Below are 17,842 nucleotides of genomic sequence, written 5' to 3'. Positions count from 1 at the left end.
TCAGGACGTGATTCTGAGTCGATCGGTATATATTTTATGGGGTCTAAAATCAATATTATACAAGTATATATGGCCGTAAGTTCGGCCAGGCCGAATCTTATATACCCTCCACCATGGATTGCATAGAAACTTGTGCTAAATACTGTCATCCACAATCGAATTACTTGGGTTGCGGTAACACTTGCCGATGACAAGGTATCCTAAAACTTCTTAACACCGTCTTCTCAATTGTAAGTTAATCCATATGGGGTATATATTAAACAAAAATAAAAAAGTCCTATTAAATACGTATATAATTCAGTTTGACAAAATTTTCTATAGAAATAAAATTTTGACAAAACTTTCTATAGCAATAAAATTTTGACAAAATTTTCTACAGAAATAAAATGTTGACAATATTTTCTATAGCAATAAAACTTTTGACAAAATTTTCTATAGAAATAAAATCTTGACAAAATTTTGTGTAGTAATAAAATTTTGAAAAAATTTTCTATAGAAATAAAATTTTGGTAGATTATTTTTGGGGATCGGCTATATATAACATAACTATAGACCGATATGCAATGTACTAGCGCAATGTACCAAATTTCAACCGGATCGGATGAATTTTGCTCCTCCAAGAGCTCCGGAGGTCGCATCTGGGGATCGGTTTAAATGGGGACTACATATAATTATGGACCAATATGGACCAATTCCTGCATGGTTGTTAGAGACCGTATACTAACACCACGTACCAAATTTCAACCGAATCGGTTGAATTTTGCTCTTCCAAGGGGCTCCGGAGTTCAAATTTGGGGATCGGTTTATATGGGGGCTATATATAATTATGGACCGATATGGACCAATTCCTGCATGGTTGTTAGAGACCACCACGTACCAAACACCACGTACCAAATTTCAACCGAATAGGATGAATCTTGCTCATCCACGAGGCTCCGTAGGTCAAATCTGGGGATCGGTTTATATGGGGGCTATATATAATTATGGACCGATGTGGACCAATTTTTGTATGCTTGTTAGAGACCATATACTAACACTATGTAGCAAATTTCAGCCGGATCGGATGAAGTTTGCTTCTCTTAGAGGCTCCGCAAACCAAATCGGGGGATCGGTTTATATGGGGGCTATATATAACTATGGACCGATGTGAACCCATTTTTGCATGGTTGTTAGAGACCATATACTAACACCACGTACCAAATTTCAACCGGACCGGATGAAATTTGCTTCTCTTAGAGGCTACGCAATCCAAATCTGGGGATCGGTTTATATGGGGGCTATATATAATTATGGACCGATATGGACCAATTTTCGCATGGTTGTTAGAGGCCATATACTAATATCACGTACCAAACTTCAATCGGATCGGATGAACTTTGCTCCTCCAAGAGGTTCCGCAAGCCAAATCTGAGCGTCGCTTTATATGGGGGCTATACATAAAAGTGGTCCGATATGGCCCATGTACAATACCATCCGGACGGACATGCTTAGATCGACTCAGAATTTCACCACGACCCAGAATATATATATATATATATAATTTATGGAGTCTTAGAGCAATATTTTGATGTGTTACAAACGGAATGACAAAGTTAATATACCCCCATTTTAGTTTATTTTTAAATGTTCATTTTCACCGATTTTTATTCTTTCGGTTTTAGCCGGCTTGGGCAAAGTAAAAAAAAAAAAACAAAATTCGAATGAACTGAAAACCATTTTTATACCATAAACCACATAGTGGTCAGGGTATAATAAGTTTGATCTGCCAAAAATGTGCCTACCAGAAATATTGATTTTAGATCCCATCAAATATATACCGATCGACTCAGAATCACCTCCTGAGTCGATCTAGCGCTTGGTGTCCGTCCTGCCGTCCGTCCGTCAGTCCATGTATTTGTTGTTCACAGGATTCCGGTCGCAATTATTAACCGATTTTGATGAAATTTGGTACAGGGCACAGGGACGAACTCTATTGAATTTGGAAGAAATCGGATGAAATTTAGATATAGCTCCCATATAAATGTATCGCCCTATCTCGACAAATGGGGTCACGTTGCGCTTTTTTTCAAGCGGATCGTCACCAAATTTTTCACCGCCCTTCAAGTCTGCAAAATTTCATCGAAATCGGTTCAGATTTAGATATAGCTCCCATATATATGTATCGGCCGATTTTGCCAAATTAGGTCATAAAACCCTTATTTATCAACCGATATTTCTCAAAGTTGGATAAATGTAATATTCTATAGCACTAACTATATGTGCAAAAAATCATCGAAATCGGTTCAGATTTAGCTATAGCTCCCATATATATGTACCGCCCGATTTTTCCAAATTTGGCCATAAAACCCTTATTTATCAACCGATTTTACTCAAATTTGTCTAAATGTAATCTTCTGTAGCACTAACTATATGTGCAAAAAATCATCGAAATTTAGATATAGCTCCCATATATATATATATATATGTATAGCCCGATTTTGCCAAATTTGGCCATAGAACCCTTATTTATTAACCGATCTTACTCAAAGTTGGCTAGATCTAGTTCTCTATAGTACTAACTATATGTTAAAATTTCATCGAAATCGGTTCAGATGTAGATATAGCTCCCATATATGTATCGCCCGATTTTGAAAAATTCGCCCCTAATAACCTTATGTTATGTTTGACCATAAAGGCCTCATTTCTTAACTAATCTTACTCAAATCTTTCACAAAGTAACCTTTTGTGGTATAAATCAAACCCGCAAAATATTATGCAAATTGGTTCAGATTTGCATATAGCTTCCATATATATACATCGCTCGATTTTCCCAAATTTAGCCATAATACTCTATACCAATGTTACTCTATAACCAATGTTATTCAAATTTCAAATTTTGTTGTACTAGCCGATCGTATTTATACGTAGTTGTAGCTCTTACATAAGAATATTGCTCGATTTTTAAAAATTTGGATTTATTACCCACACTAATTAAACGATTTTCTCTTTTTTAATAATGGGCTCAATATTAGTGGCATACTAACTCCGTACACACAAAAAAATTCACGAAAATTTTTCCAATTAAAATTTTAATTGAGTTTTAAAAAATATTCAATTAAAAATTTTATTGATTCAACAAATTTTTTAATTGAAACAAAAATCAATCACAAAAATAATAGTATCAATTAATTTTTTAATTGGATCAATTAACTTTTTAATTGACCTTCAATTAATTTTTTAATTGATACTATCATTTCTGTGATTGAAGACATTTCAATTAAAAATTAATTGGATCAACTAATTTCGTGATTGAATCAGAAAAAAATTTTTTGTGTGTAGGTGCAATATCAACTACAGCCAGTGTTGCTAGAAGTAGGGGAAATTCCCTATATGTAGGGGTTTTCTAATATTAAGCGTCTTGTAGGGACGTAGGGCCACAATGTAGGGACATTTTCACTCAACACAATTTGTAATAATTTTTACATTTTGGTGGCTCTAGAGGAGGAAATTAGAAATATATAAAAAATTTTCTCAAAATTTTATTTCTATGGAATTTTTTCCTATATTATTATTTCTATAGAATTTATTGTCAAAATTTTATTTCTATAGAAAAATTTCTCACAAAAATTTGTTTATAGAAACTTTTTCCAAAATTTTATTTTTATAGAGATTTAACAAAAAAAAAAATACTATTTTGGGTAGAATTTTTCCAACTGTGGCAACCGTGGTGGTAATACAAATTTATATTCTAAGTTATATACGTTACATATTAATTTTTTGTTTTGTGAAATTTGTTTAAATTTAAGGAAAAATATACTAGGGAAAATTGTTTGGGAATGTATGGGAAAGTAGGGAAATTTTTTGTCCATGTAGGGTAAACCGAACATATTCCCTGGCAACACTGACTATGAGCTATAGCCAGATTGACACAAAGCACCCATAAACATGTACCCCTTAATTTTCTTAAATATGCAACTGCGGTTTATCTCCCATACTTATATCAATGTTACCTCACAAATGGTTATGTTTACTAATTCAGTAAGGGTGGTTTAGGGTATGATATAGTCGGCCCTGTCCGACTTTCTACTTTACTTACTTGTTCCTAAATGACCCTATTTCAGGTAAAACGAAAGACAAACTGGCACCGCAGTATCATCTGTAGCGTGACTTCAGTAAACAAACACACATACATATATGTATATCATAATGCTTCGAATGCAATGGCAAATTTATTATATGTGCCTCATCTAGTGAGTGCAAGTAAGAAAGATCCAAAACGTTCTACATCATAAAGCACGCCTAACGAATTTTTATTACTTAGAAAATTATAGAGAACATTTTAAGACGAACACTAAATTAATGCTTTTTCATGGGCAGTTTTATTCCATTCATTTTATCCAAATGTTATAGGGTTTACAATTATTATTCCGAAGAATCCTAAATTTATAAAACCCTCGATTGAATGTAGAAGAAAATAATGAAGGAATACCCATATATATTATCGTATGTATGTTTTTGCAATAAAACAAACGCTCAACTTCTGGACTATGTTTGATTTTATTATGGTTGATTATTCCATTGTTGGGGCCTATTATTAACTTACTCTCCAATTGTACAAAGAGTCAAACACGTACGTATGCACACAATACCCCAATCGACGAGTATCCATTGCTTGTTGTTAAATGGCGATAAGTTGCATATACCTAACAAAGAGTTGATCTCTTTGGGGAGAAGAGAAAGCAATTCTCTTTATCTATTGGAGACATTATTCTCTTGTTTATATACACACTCACTTGTTGAAAAGCTATGTTAGACTTTGATACCGGTTGATATGCATAGAGCGCCACGCAAAATTCCCCACCATTCTTCTTTTACCCCCTCTCAAAATGGATACAATCAATAACACTCAACAAATATCCCGTTGTACCAGACCATAGTCTATTAAATGATTATGACTGTCGAAAGTCTACTCAAAGGTAAACAAATTATGTACATTTTGCATGTTTCTAACCCATTAAAAGGTCAAGCGAACGAAATCAATTGAATGTGCAATGGTAACCGGTAGAGTAGACGATTTCTAATTATAGTGTTTGTTTGTCTATCGGCACATTTGATGAAATTAGAACTATTGCTAATTGAATTTGTTAGACCCACAATATGGAAGATTAGTAATCAAAAGGTAGGCTACCAATTGAAAGTCCAAATTCAAAAGGAATTCTATACAAAGTCCATTGAGCATGGAAAGATACGTAATGACTCATGGTAAAGGTTATAACTATGAGGGATATTTCATCATTTCACTTGGAAACTCATACGATTAAAAATACATATTAAGTATTAGTAGAAAATTAGAGAACATAGAAACAAACTAGACTGTTTGATGGGAAAAATTGTGATTTCGTTTGGGGAAAATAGTGCACGCAAAGAAAAAAAAAACGTTTGGAAAACGTGTACCGAAAACGTTTTTCTTTTGTTAGAGTTTTTTGAATTGCTTCGAAAAGTATACACTTTTATCACCAAAAAAATTCGTTAGTTACAAAATTTTTATTTTTTTAATAAAAAAAGTTATTTTTGAACCAACAACACAGTCCATTTCGTTTATATCAAACACTGTTCTTTTCTGACCTTAGGTCTTTAATAAGACACATTTTACAGTTCATAGTAAAAATTTAATATAGTTGTTGAACATTTTTTCGGAATCTTCCGACCATATCTGGAATATATGTAAAAAAAAAAAATTGGTCGAAGTAAAAGGTTAAGGTTAAAGTGGCAGCCCGATTAAATTTCAGGCTCACTTAGACTATTCAGTCCATTGTGTTGGTCGAAGTAGGGGTCGAACACACGACCCTTGGCATGCAAGTCGGGCGTAGCAACCACTGCTCCACGGTGCCCAACTAAATGCATTTTTCTGTTAAATAAACTTTGTTTAATCGGCTCATTGGCGCCGCAAGCTATGCTATATAAATATAACTTATATGGGTAATTGTATATTGATGACAATAACGGCTACATAGCTCAGTGGATAGTGTGTTGGCTTACAAATTGCATGGTCCGCGGTTCGATTCTCCGTCCAGGCGAAAGGTAAAAAAAATTTAAAATTTATAAAATCGTATAATTTCTTCTACATTGTTTGTATTACAGAAAAAGGAGCTAAGAACTAAAAAACTTCATGGAAGGAAGAAAGATGTGAGGGAAAATGCAATTAGCCAGAAAAAAATTTAAGTTAGTCTTTATGAAATTGTTTTTACATCCTGGAAAAGAATAAACGTTTATCACAAAAAGTATATACTTTTCTTCCAAATACACTTCCTTTCAACGAATGAGAAACGAAATTTGTTTGTCTAAAATTTCGTTTGGGAGGAAAGAATTATTTTTTTGTGTGTGTTATTTACAAATTGTAGGTACAACATTTTATGGTTTTGCCACAATGTTGCCGAAATACTCTGCAAAGACTACACTGTTTGCATTTGAAATTTGGCATTTCTCTTGTGATTCTAACATACCTCTATATTTAAAATTCCAGGACAATTGCGTATCTAGATGTCCAAGAATTCAAAACCGAAATAAACCAAATTCAACAGATGTTTTTGTGGATATAAAATACGTCCAGATTTCGTATTTCAGGCAAATTGGATAAACATTGTGGTGTCTTGAAGCACAGGAATTCATATCGGGAAATCAGTATATAGGGCTTCACCTATACGTGGAGCGATAATAACCAATTTTAACACAGGTGTTTGTCACCTACACACAATTTTTTTTTTCTGATTCAATCGCGGAATTAATTGATCGAATTAATTTTTTAATTGAAATGTCTTCAATCACAGGAATGATAGTATCAAATAAAAACTTAATTGAAAGTCAATTAAAAATTAATGTTTATGTCGTCTTAGAATTTCTCCCTGATCGAGAAGAATATACTTTAAGTAGTCGGAAATCGATATTTCGATGGGTTACAAACGGAGTGGCAATCCTATTATATCCTCTTCACCATTCTATGGTGGGTGGGTACACAGAAAAACACATCGCCGAAATATTTCCAATTAAAAAGTTTATTGAATCCGAAAACTTTAATTAAATTAATTGATACAATTAACTTTTTAATCAAACTAGAAACATTAAGTCAATTAGGTAAATGATTGAAACGTTTTTAATTAAAGACTTAAAAACAATCAACTTTTTAATCAAACTAAAAACGCAAAGTCAACTAAGAAATTGATGGTTGAAATATGTAACGTCTTTAATTAAAAATTTAATTGTCACAAAGTTAGTTGAGAAAATGAGTGCACATTTTCGCAGTTTTTATTAAACAATGAATTGCTCCAACTAACAATTTATTTTAATTAAAAAGTTTAATTAAATAAATTATTGAATCAATTAAAAATTGATTAAGTTTTCCAATCGGCATCAATTGAATTTTTGATTGAATCAATTAAAATGTTAATTGATGATTGTCATCACCATAAATTAAATTTTAAATTGAGACAATTAAAAATTGAAACAATTTAAAGATAAATTGAAATTTTCAATAAATTTTTTTAATCAAATATTTTTTACGTCCAATTAAAATTTTGATTGATACTATTATTTTCGAGATTGAAGACATTTCAATTTAAAAATTAATTGGATCAAGTAATTTCGTGATTAAATCAGAAAAAAATTTTGTGTGTATAAAAAGGCAGAATAAATGCGTATACAAGATCTTTAGAGTGATCAAAAAACCCGGGTTTTTTAAAGTTGGGTTTTCTCGATTTTAAAAAACCTGACTTTTTTCCAAAACCGATGGGCGGTGTTTTTTGAAATAAATAACCGGCATAACCGGTTCAACCGGCTTTCATCACAATACGGTATTTTTAAAGGAAAATCTAATTGTATTGCCACAAAAGATAAACAAAAAAAATAATATTCAATAATTTGTTAAATTTTGGACACAATTTTTTTAATTCAAATGCACGTTGCATTTGTTTCTTGGAAGTGATTTCATTGCAATTTATTAAAATACTCAGAAGTATTTGCCTAATTTTGGCATTAAATTGGCAATTTTATAATGAAAATGAATTAAACGAAAGCCGTGTTTTTGAAAACACCGGTTCTTCTGGTCCCCCGAAAATTAGATTATAACGAAAACTGACAATCGGTGTAAGAGGACAAACCGGTTCACCGGTTTTGTTCACTCTATATGGGGGACCGATTTGGACAAATTTTTGCATGGTTATTAAAAGGCATATACTAACATCACGTACCAAATTTAAAATTTGCAACCGGATCGGATGAGATATGGACTTTCAGGGGTATCCGAAAGGCAAATTTGAAATCGGTTTATATGGGGTCTAAATATAATTAAGGTCTGATATTGACCAATTTTTGCATGGCTGTAACAAACAGGCCAAACAGGACACATAACAAGTTGGCTGATAAGTCCCCGGTCTGACACATAGATGGCGTCCCTAGTATTAAATGCATATTATTTTTATATAGTACCAATCTTCAAATGATTCGTCTCAAAATTTAACGTCTGTAAGTCAATTAGTTTGTGAGATAGAGCGTCTTTTGTGAAACAACTTTTGTTATTGTGAAAAAAATGGAATAAAAGGAATTTTGTGTTTTAATAAAATACTCTTTTCTGAAGGGAAAAAATACGGTGGAAGCAAAAACTTGGCTTGATAATGAGTTTCCGGACTCTGCCCCAGTCATCAACAATCAACAATAATTGATTGGTATGCAAAATTCAAGTGTTGTGAAATGAGCACGGAGGACGATGAACGCAGTGGACGCCCGAAAGAGGTGGTTACCGACGAAAACATAAAAAAAATCCACAAAATGATTTTGAATGACCGTAAAATGAAGTTGATCGAGATAGCAGAGGCCTTAAAGATATCAAAGGAACGTGTTGGTCATATCATTCATCAATATTTGGATATGCGGAAGCTCTGTGCAAAATGGGTGCCGCGCGAGCACATTTGACCAAAAACAACAACGTGTTGATGATTCTGAGTGGTGTTTGCAGCTGTTAACTCGTAATACACCCGAGTTATTCCGTCGGTATGTGACAATGGATGAAACATGGCCCCATCACTACACTCCTGAGTCCAATCGACAGTCGGCTGAGTGGACAGCGACCGGTGAACCGTCTCCGAAGCGTGCACGGATGAAAAAGACTGTTTTTCATATGTTTGGCTATAAACATTATATGTTTGGAACACAAATTTTTAAACACAATATTTTTGAGTGCAAGCATATAATGTTCATAAACTAGCATAACATGTTTGGGACATATATGTTAATATGTTAGAACATATTATGTTTGGGACATAAAATGTTTGTAAATATAATATGCTTGGATGCAAACATATATTAATTTAGAAATAGCCTATAAACATATATGTGTTTAGTAGCTTGGAGCGCTATTTAACAGGGAGCGATATTGAATTAAGTTGGTGGTTGTTGCTTGTTATTACAAAATTAACATTTTATTTTTCCTTGGTCAGCTACTTCTTTGATCCTTACAAACTGTGTGGTCCGCTGTTCGAATCCCCGTCCGGCAAAAGGTCAAATTAAAATAAAAAAATCATACAATTGAATAATTTCTTCTACAATGTTTGTATTACAGAAAAAGGTGATAAGAACTAAAAAATCTCGTGGAAGTGAGAAAGATGTGGGGGACTATACAATTGTGCAGAAACAAAATTTTGAGCATTCAGGTCGAAAACCTATGTTGTTAGCACCTATATTACCTGTTTATTTTCATAATTCATTATGATTGTAAATATATAAATAAATAAATAAAATTTGAGCACAATATTGTTTGGGAGAATTTTTTTTAAGCATATAATATTTTTGGGTGCAAAATGCTTCCAAACATATTATATGTTCACATAATAACATATTGTTTTTTGGAAGACAACATTATTGAATTTGGATGCAAAAACACAAAATGTTTGGAACTTAGACTACCCAAACATATATTGTTTAGACCAATATGCTTTCAAACATATTATATATTGGTAGAGATCAAACATATAAATGTTTGGGCAATACCCAAAAATATATATGCTTGAAGCAAAATATGTTTGGGAGTATATGTTACAGAAGCGATTTTTTGTGAGCGTGTGGAAAGACTCAAAAGTCCGCTGGCAAAGTAATGGCCTCTGTTTTTTGGGATGCGCATGGAATAATTTTTATCGATTATCTTGAAAAACCATCAACAGTGACTATTATATGGCATTATTGGAGCGTTTGAAGGTCGAAATCGCGGCAAAACGGCCCCATATGAAGAAGAAAAAAGTGTTGTTCCACCAAGACAACGCACCGTGCCACAAGTCATTGAGAACGATGGCAAAAATTCATGAATTGGGCTTGGAATTGCTTCCCCACCCACCGTATTCTCCAAATCTGGCCCCCAGCGACTTTTTCTTGTTCTCAGACCTCAAAAGGATGCTCGCAGGGAAAAAATTTGGCTGCAATGAAGAGGTGATCGCCGAAACTGAGGCCTAGTTTGAGGCAAAACCGAAGGAGTACTACCAAATGGTATCAAAAAATTGGAAGGTCGTTATAATCGTTGTATCGCCCTTGAAGGTAACTATGTTGAATAATAAAAACGAATTTTGACAAGAAAATGTATTTTTCTTTGTTAGACCGGGGACTTATCAGCCAACCGCTACTAACATCATGTACCAAATGCCAACTTGATCGGATGGGAATTGCTTCGTAAGGTAAATCTGGGATCGATTTTTATGAGGGCCATATATAATTATGGACTGATATGAACCAATTTTTTCATGACTTTTAGAGGTCATATACTAACATGACGTACCAAATTTCATTATGGGGCCTATACCTAACAGCAGTTCAATACGGCGTATTTGCTATACCGTCCGACCTACATCAATACATCTAATGTTTAGTTGGTGTTATTTCCACTTTCCCCGAAAATAGAAAAGAACAACAATTAAAAAAAAAAAACTAAATAATTATTTCCAACTTACGAAGCTTTCGTATAGACATGGACATGTATGTTAGAAGACGTCACTTTCAAAATAAAAATATATCTGCTGATAAATACACTGACATTGAGAATACAAAGTCCATCAAAAGTTCTATGAAAAACAAATGACATGCTAGCCTAGATAAAGAATGACTTGATGATGTTGAAAATACATCGCCGCTGCTACAACTACGATTATTTCAAGATATCAAAAAAGGGCATAAAGATCATTTTGATGAAATGACGCATTGCAGTAGTCCCGTAGTTATGAGAAATTTCATTGGAAGATGAATTTCATGATTTGTTTTAAAAATTGCATTAATCACTTTGTTATAGTACAAGTTCGTATATGTTTTTTTTATAAAAATAAATAATAAGCATGTAAGACAAGAAAAAAAATATTTTTTTTTTAATGGATGATGACACCATTAAAATTATTTCAGACATTTCGATGTCCAAGGCATTATCGACATTGTGCCATGGACTTTGTATTATGTCTGATGGAAAATATACTCAGTTCAGTGGAACAATACTCAGACTGATATCAGTGGCACGTACAATAGCGCAACTGAGATTGACTTTTACGAAGCATAAGTCCATTGAAATAAACTTTCCTTGAACGATAACATGTTTGAATACTCAAAGAAGGATTACTCTATTTTTTTTTTTCATATATATTTTTTTTATTCAGACGTAACAATCGTTACAATAATATGTTGGATCATTTCTTATGGATCAAAAGTCAGACAGTCCAATTAAATTGAACGTTAATGACGACATGAATCTCATTTGAAATATTCATCGTGAATTAGGCGCATTAATCGAAGAAAGAAATCTATGAAGAGTTGAAAGATGCCTCTACATTTCGACAAATGCTTACTTCCCGTCACTTCGCAATAGCATATTACAGGTTAGCTGATGTGTATTGCAACCAATTTCAGATCGCTATCATTCCTAACCGGCTCGTTGATTCCAGCAACATCTCATTTTATTGTTTACAGACTTTCAAGAGCATATGGATCTATTTCATTTAGAAACAATTAAGGAAAGTCTTATGTAGGGCGGGGCCGACTATATTATACCCTGCACCACTTTGTAGATCTACATTTTCGATACCATATCACATCCGTCAAATGTTTTGGGGGCTATATATAAAGGTTTGTCCCAACTACATACATTTAAATATAACTCGATCTGAACAGAATTTGATAGACTTCTACAAAATCTATAGACTCAAAATTTAAGTCGGTTAATGCACTAGGGTGGAACACAATGTTAGTAACAAAACAAGTATATATGGCCGTAAGTTCAGCCAGGCCGAATCTTATGTACCCTCCACCATGGATTGCGTAGAAACTTCTACGAAAGACTGTCATCCACAATCGAAATACTTGGGTTGTGGTATCTTAAAACTTCTTAACATCGTTTTCTAAATTGTGAGTTAGTCCATACGTGGCATATTTTAGACAAAAAAGTTATGTATAGTTAAGTCTACAAATAATTACGAATCGATATGGACTTTTGCACGGTACGTAGAGAACCAGAATTGAAATATAGGGGTCGCTTATATGTGGGCTATATACAATTATGAACTTGATATGGACCAATTTTTGTGTGATTGGGGATCTATTTATCTGAGGCCTATATATAACTATACACCGATATGGACCTAGTTAGGCATGGTTGTTAATGGCCATATACTAGCACAATGTACCAAATTTCTACTGACTCGGATGAAATTTGCTCCTCCAAGTGGCTCCAAAACCAAATCTCGGGATCGGTTTATATGGGGGCTATATATGATTATGGACTGATATGGACCCATTCCTGCATGGTTGTTAAATATCATATACTAACATCACGTACCAAATTTCAACCGAATCGGATGAATTTTGCTCTTCCAAGGGGCTCCGGAAGTCAAACCTGGGGATCGGTTCATATGGGGGCTATATATAATTATGGACCGATTCCGACCAATTTTTGCATGGTTGTTACAGATCATATGCTGACACCATGTACCAAATTTCAGCCGGATCGGATGAAATGTGCTTCTCTTAGAGGTTCGGCAAGCCTAATCGGGGGATCGGTTTATATGGGGGCTATATATAATTATGGACGGATGTGGACCAATTTTTGCATGGTTGTTAGAGACCATATACTTATACCATGTACCAAATTTCAGCCGGATCGGATGAAATTTGCTTCTCTTAGAGGCCTCGCAAGCCAAATCGGAGGATCGGTTTATATGGGGGCTATATATAATTATGGACGGATGTGGATCAATTTTTGCATGGTTGTTAGAGACCATATACTTACACCATGTACCAAATTTCAGCCGGATCGGATGAAATTTGCTTCTCTTAGAGGCCTCGCAAGCCAAATCGGGGGATCGGTTTATATGGGGGCTATATATAATTATGGACCTATGTGGACCAATTTTTGCATGGTTGTCAGAGACCCCATACTTACACCATGTACCAAATTTCAGCCGGATCGGATGAAATTTGCTTCTCTTAGAGGCCTCGCAAGCCAAATTTGGGGGTCCGTTTATATGGGGGCTATACGTAAAAGTGGACCGATATGGCCCATTTGCAATACCATCCGACCTACATCAATAACAACTACTTGTGCCAAGTTTCAAGTCGATAGCTTGTTTCGTTCGGAAGTTAGCGTGATTTCAACAGACGGACGAACGGACGGACATGCTCAGGTCGACTCAGAATTTCACCACGACCCAGAATATATATACTTTATGGGGTCTTAGAGCAATATTTCGATGTGTTACAAACGGAATGACAAAGTTAATATAACCCCCAGTCATATGGTTGAGGGTATAACAAGTATATACAGCACTAAGTTCGGCCAGGCCGAATCTTAAATACCCACCACCATGAACCAAATATTAGGGTTTCCTTTGAAATTTCAGGAGGGCTTGAGGACTTGAGGACACTTCCCGAAGATAAATTTAAGGATTTCACCTATGAGGACTATATCAGATTCTGGATTTATAAGAACCATTTTTGTTTGAGTTTTAGAGGAATCATTAACATCTCTTGTAAGTGTGCAAGAAAATTATAAAATAACGTCTTGATTTGAAATCTTAAATCTGTAGAAGTAAAATCTGGAAATTTTACATAGAGTTTCAAGCAATTTTCATGATCAGTGCGCCTTCTACACCCTCAAGAAGTGAAGTCGGTCTATATGGAGGCATTACCAAATGGACCGATAAAAACTCAATCCGATACACGTTTTTGTGAGCCTAAAATAACAGAATATTTACAATTTCAGGCAAATCAGATAAAAACTACGGTTTCCAGAAACCCAAGGAGTTAAATCGGGAGATCGTTCTTATGTAGGCTATACTAAAATATGGACCGATATTCACCGTTTTCGGCACACCTCTTTATGGGCCGAAAATACCTCTAGATTTCCAATTTCAGGCAAATAGGATAAAAATTTCGGATTCTAGAAGCCCAAGAAGTAAAATCGGGAAATCTGTCTATATGGGGGCTATACCAAAATATGGACCGATACTCACCATTTTCGGCACACCTCTTTATGGTCCTAAAATACCTCTAGATTTCTAATTTTAGAAAAATTGGATAAAAACTAGGGTTTCTATAAGCCCAAGACCCCAAATCGGGAGGTCTTTTTATATGGGGACCATACCAAAACATGAACCGTTACTCACAATTTTTGGCACACGTATATGTGGTACTACAATACCTCTAGATTTCCAATTTCAGGTAAATTGAATGAAAACTGCGGTTTCTAAGGGCACAAGAAGAAAAATCGGGAGATCGGTCTATATGGGGGGCTATAACAAAATATGGACCGATACTCACAATTTTTGGCACACGTATTTGTGGTCTTACAATACCTCTAGATTTCCAATTTCAGGTAAAATGAATAAAAACTACGGTTTCTAAGGGCCCAAGAAGTGAAATCAGGAGATCGGTCTATATGGGGGCTATACCAAAACATGGACCTATACTCACCATTTTTGTCACACCTCTCTATGGTCATAGAATACCTCTAGATTTCAAATTTCAGGCAAATTGGATAAAAACTACGATTTCTATAAGCCCAAGACCCCAAATCGAGAAATCGGTTTATATGGGGACTATATCAAAACTTGGACCGATATAGCCCATCTTCGAACTTGACCCGCCTGCAGCCAAAAAACGAATCTGTGCCAAATTTCAGGACGGTAGCGCAATTATTGAAGACTGTAGCGTGATTACAACAGACAAACAGACAGACGGACATAGTTATATCGTCTTAGAATTTCTCCCTGATCAAGAATATATATACTTTATATAGTCGGAAATCGATATTTCGATGTGTTACAAACGGAATGATAAACTTATTATACCGCCGTCACCATTCTATGGTGGTGGGTATAAAAATATGGGAAACATTTAAATCTGAAGCAATTGTAAGGAAACTTCGCAAAAGTTTATTTATGATTTATCGCTCGATATAAATATATGTATTCGGAAAATTAGAGTCATTTTTATAACTTTTCGACCAAGCAGTGGCGATTTTACAAGGAAAATGTTTGTATTTTGACCATTTTTGTCGAAATCAGAAAAACATATATATGGGAGCTATATCTAAATCTGAACCGATTTCAACCAAATTTGGCACGCATAGCTGTAATGCTAATTCTACTCCCTGTGCAAAATTTCAAATAAATCGGAGCAACAAATTGGCCTCTGTGGTCATATGAGTGTAAATCGGGCGAAAGCTATATATGGGAGCTATATCTAAATCTGAACCGATTTCAACCAAATTTGGCACGTATAGCTGCAATGCTAATTCTACTCCCTGTGCAAAATTTCAATTAAATCGGAGTAAAAGATTGGCCACTGTTGTCATATGAGTGTAAATCGGGCGAACGATATATATTGGAGCTATATCTAAATCTGAACCGATTTCAATAAAATTTGGCACATTTAACTACACTACTAATTGTGCTCCTAGTGCAAAATTTCAACCAAATTGGCGTAAAACTCTGGCTTCTGGGACAGTATTAGTCCATATCGAGCGAAAGATATATATGGGAGCTATATCTAAATCTGAACCGATTTCAATAAAATTTGGCACACTTGACCATAGTACTAATTTTTCTTCTTATACAAAATTTTAAGCAAATTAGGGTAAAACTCTGACTTCTGGGGCCATATAAGTCCATATCGGGCGAAATATATATGGGAGCTATATCTAAATCTGAACCGATTTCTTCCAAAATCAATAGGGTTCTATTCTGAGCCAAAAACACATACTTGTATTTGAAGTCGATTGGACTAAAACTGCGACCTACACTTTGATTACAAAAATGTGTTCATGGACAGACGGACATGGCTATATCGACTCAGGAGCCCACCCTTAGCATTTTTGCCAAAGACACCATGTGTCTATCTCGTCTCCTTCTGGGTGTTGCAAACATATGCACTAACTTATAATACCCTGTTCCACAGTGTGGCGCAGGGTATAAAAAGAAGCACAGAGAATCATCAAAATAAACAAGTATATACGGCCGTAAATTTGTGGGATATATAGTAGACAACAAAAATGTCGACTAAATACGTATATATTCAGTTTTTGATCGGTATATATAGGGAAGAAATAATTACGAAACGATATGAACTTTTGTGCGGTAATTATAGAGCCAGAATTGAAATATGGGGGTCGCTTTATATGGGGGCTAAATACAATTATGAAAACGAGTCTACCAAAAATGGCAGATTTTTTACTGTTTGGCAGATTGGTAGAATTCTTGATGTTTTGGAAGATTTTGCAAAATATTCCTTCCCAACTATGAAATGTTTCATAAATTTTCTATAGAAATGAAATGTTGACAAAATTTTCTATAGAAATTTTTGACAAAATTTTCTATAGAAATTATATTTTGACAAAATTTTCTAAGGACAAAAATTTTCTATAGAAATATACAATCTTGACAAAATAATCTATGGCAATATAATTTTAATAGATTATTTTTGGCTCGAGTGGAAATCGTGATTTTTCTGTGATTGGGGCTCGGTTTATATGGGGGCTATATATAACTATAGACCGATATGGACCCATTTTGGTTGTTAAAGACCATATACTAACACCACGTACCAAATTTCAAACGGATCGGATGAAATTTGCTTCTCTTAGAGGCTCCGCAAGCCAAATCTGGGTATCGGTTTCTATGGGGGTTATATATAATTATGGATGATGTGGGCCAATTTTTGCATGGTTGTTAGAGATCATATACCAACATCATGTACCAAATTTCAGCCGGATCGGATGAAATTTGCTTCTCTTTGAGGCTCCGCAAGCCAAATCTGGGTATCGGTTTCTATGGGGGTTATATATAATTATGGACCGATATGGACCAATTTGTGCATGGTTGTTAGTTACCATATATTTACACCTCGTACCAAATTTTTATATTTGCTCCTCCAAGAGGTCAAATCTGGGGATCGGTTTATATGGTGGTTTTTATATAATTATGGACCGATGTGGACCAATTTTTGCATAGTTGTCATATAAACCGATCCCCCGATTTGGCTTTCGGAGCCTCTAAGAGAAGCACATTTCATCCGATCCGGGTGAAATTTGGTTCATGGTGTTAGTATATGGTCTCTAACAACCATGCAAAAATTGGTCCACATCGGTCTATAATTATATATAGCCCCCTTATAAACCGATCCCCCGATGTGGCTTGCAGAGCCTCTAAGAGAAACAAATTTCATCCGATCCGGCTGAAATTTGGTACATGATGTTAGTATATGACCATAATTATATATAGCCCCCATATAAACCGATCACCAGATTTGACCTCCGGAGCCTCTTGGAAGACCAAAATTCATCTGATTCAGTTGA

Source organism: Haematobia irritans, chromosome 3 (assembly GCF_050003625.1).
Source record: "Haematobia irritans isolate KBUSLIRL chromosome 3, ASM5000362v1, whole genome shotgun sequence".
NCBI lineage: Eukaryota > Metazoa > Arthropoda > Insecta > Diptera > Muscidae > Haematobia > Haematobia irritans.
Note: the sequence above shows the minus strand (reverse complement) of the source record.